Source organism: Lycium barbarum, chromosome 4 (genome assembly GCF_019175385.1).
Source record: "Lycium barbarum isolate Lr01 chromosome 4, ASM1917538v2, whole genome shotgun sequence".
Taxonomy (NCBI): Eukaryota; Viridiplantae; Streptophyta; class Magnoliopsida; order Solanales; family Solanaceae; genus Lycium; species Lycium barbarum.
In genome coordinates this window covers 127,257,033-127,260,385 of record NC_083340.1, presented here as the reverse complement: position 1 = coordinate 127,260,385, position 3,353 = coordinate 127,257,033, and the positions used below count along the sequence as shown (strand labels likewise).

The 3,353-nt window shown below is 42.7% G+C and overlaps 1 non-coding gene across 1 annotated transcript; it reads right to left on the bottom strand.

The window, feature by feature from the left end:
* Nucleotides 1-925: 925 nt before the first annotated feature.
* On the bottom strand, nt 926-1,032 carry LOC132638882 (small nucleolar RNA R71). The gene has a single exon (XR_009581943.1). It is a non-coding gene; the product is annotated as a small nucleolar RNA R71 (small nucleolar RNA).
* Nucleotides 1,033-3,353: the final 2,321 nt, after the last annotated feature.

Here is a 3,353-nt window from a genome sequence, read left to right as displayed (position 1 = left end):
ACATAATCTTTATTTATTGGGAAATAGTAGAGATTCACATAGTGATTAAGTGCATTCATAGAATGATCCATTAGAAGTATATCAAGATCAATACCCATGAGCATACACCCTATCTAACGGGGACACAACCTTAGTTTCTTTTACCATAAATTTCCACCAAAGAAATAGTTAGAAATTAGTTATAGAAAAGATCAACTTTTACCAACATTATCGGATTAAGACATTAGACCCAGAACTTAGCATCTACGACTTTAGTAATCTTTTCACACCATATTCCCTGTGGGATTCGACCCCAACCTTGTTGGGTTACTATATTTGACAACGTCCGCATTACACCATTAAGAGGTGTAATTTGAGCGTATCAAATTTTGGCGCCGTTGCCGGGGAATACGGTTTTGAAATTACTAAATAGTGTTTGCTTTGATTAAAGTCTTTTGCTTATTCCATCCCACCTTGTTTGCTACTTTGTGTAAATAAGGTGAACAGGAATCGACATCAGCAAAATCAACGAGCTGACAACCAAGGAAATGTGGTGAACAATCAGGCGAATGAACCAGTCGATGAAAATATTTTCGCTGAATTTGTTCCGGAGGAGGACTATGCATCTCCTATTGTTCAGCCTCGATTTGGAGCTGCTACTGTGAAGATTGACTCCTCTCTATACCAGTTGTTGAAACTTGAGTGATACTTTCGGAACTCTACCGAGAATGACCCCCATCGTCATTTGAAGAATTTTGTGGATATGTGTGCTAATCACATCCAGAACAATGTTTCACAAGATGCTATTAGGTTGAGGTTATTCAAATATTCCCTAGCGGGAGAAGCAAGAACATGGTTTGAGAAGCTGCCCCGGAATTCTATTACTTCACGGGCAGAAATGACAACTGCGTTTCTCACAAAGTGGTATCCCCCTAGCAAAAGAGCTAAAATTCGTGATAAGATATATGAATTTAAGCAGCGACCGGGGGAACAGCTATATGAAGCATGGGAGAGATTCAAGGAGTATTTGCAGGACAACCCGAATCATGGTTTTCTGGATCATATATTGATGGAGAAGTTCTATCGAGGGTTAGACCCAGTGTCACAGTCAGTGGCTAATAATGCAGCTGATGGTTGTTTTATGAACAAGACCTTTCGACAAATAACCACCATACTTAACAAGTTGACAACTCATAATCAGGCTTGGCACTCAAACAATGCTGATATGGTACCATATGGTAGTGCCATGATCCAGAATATGGTGAGGGAAAATCAAGATACCCAGCAAACATTAGCAGCACTTGCAACAAATATTGCCTTGCTGACAAAGAAGTTTGATGAATCACAAATCAAAAAGGTAAATGTTTGCGAAGATAATACAGTCTTGCCGCAAGGGATGTACCATGCTCAAGATGGTCCGCTCCTTGAGGGGCCATCTAGGCAGGTTGAAGATGCCAACTATGTTAACAACCCTCAAGGGGGTTACCAAAGACAGAATTACCAAGGTGGCTATCAGAGTCAAAATCAATGGAGACCACAGCAAGGCCAAGGCCAAGGCCAAGGCCAAGGTGCTTACAACAATTCTGGCAACTACAACAATAATTTTGGTGGTGGAAATCACAGGAGCTATAACAACAGCAACAATTTTGGGAACAAGAGTACAAATCCTTATATACCACCTAAAGGTGAGTCTTCAGAGCAAGGTAGTTCGAAGGTTGAAGCAATGCTTGAGCAGATTTTGGCAAACCAAGCTAAGTCTGACAGAACTTTATCTGGGCTGACAGAAACAGTGGGGTCCCATACAGCAGCTATTCAGAAGCTTGAGTCGCAGATGAGGGACATTTCTAGAGAGCAGCACCCTCCTAAAAAGGGAGGACTTCCGAGTGACACTATTCCAAATCCTAGGAATGGGGGAGGCGGTATAGACCGTCCATTTTCCATCACTACTAGGAGTGGTAAACAAATCCAGGGGGCTGCTGAGAAGATGATTGATCTTGAGCAAATAGATAAAGAGGATGAGGTGCAGTCCGACACACCCATCATTGCTGATGAGAGGCCTACTGACAAAAAGGTTGCTAAGATTCCAGAGATGGTGAGAGAAGCTGATGACACGAGTAAGCAGACTGTAAAAGGGGCTCTACGCCCTTTGACGCAGCTATTCAAATCTAAACCTCCCTTCCCTCAAAGGTTGGTAAAGAAGAAATAAGATGCTAAGTTCGAGAAGTTTTATGATCAGCTGAAGCAGTTGTCTCTAAATTTTCCCTTCTTGGAAGCTGTCAAGGAAATGCCGGGTTTTGCAAAATACTTGAAGGATATGCTGACCAAGAAGAAGACGGTTCAACATGAAACCGTGAGTTTGACTCACACGGTGAGCTCCATCATCTCAACCACACTTGTTCAGAAAAAGGGAGATCCTGGAGCGTTCACCATTTCTTGTTCTATTGGGCACCATGATTTTGCTCGCGCCTTGTGTGATAATGGGGCGAGTATAAATTTGATGCCCCTTGCTATTTATAAACAATCAGGTTTGGGGATGCCAAGACCGACTACGATGAGACTGCAAATGGCTGATAGGTCTATCAAAAGACCTGTCGGGGTGGTGGATGATGTCATTGTGCGGGTTGGTGATTTTATGTTGCCCGCTGATTTCGTGATTCTTGACTGTGCTGTTGATCGGGACATTCCTATCATTCTGGGGAGACCTTTCCTTGCTACAGGTAGGGCCTTGATGGATTCTGAGAAAAATGAAATAAAATTCCGAATCAACAATGAAGAAGTGACTTTTCAGGCTAGCAAAGGGATGAAGTTACCAAGTGCTTACGAGAGTATTTCGGTCATTGATTCATGGGATGTTGTTAATGATGCAGTGGAGTTCAAAATGGAAGAAGAGAGCTTAAGTGAGGCTTTGGCTGGTATTCTGATGAATTTCGATGCTGAGAATATGGAAGGCTATGAGGAGACAGTTAATTCACTTATGGGGCTGGGCTCATACACATACCACCCAAAGAAGCTGAGTCTTGATCTGGAAAATAGAACAACTCCTCCAGCAAAGCCTTCGATAATTGAGCCACCTAAGTTAGAGCTTAAGCAGCTCCCATCACACCTGAGATATGAGTTCCTTGGTCCCGACAACACATTACCGGTGATTGTGTCAGCCTCATTGACTGAGGAGCAGATTGTGCAACTTTTGGAGGTATTGAGGGAGTATAGGCGTGCTATTGGTTGGACCATAGCAGATATTAGAGGTATCCCATCTGGGATCTATGAACACAAAATTCAATTGGAGGACGGCAGCAAACCAAGTGTAGAGCATCAGAGACGACTAAACGAGAACATGCAAGAGGTTGTCAAGAAAGCGATTATCAAATGGCTAG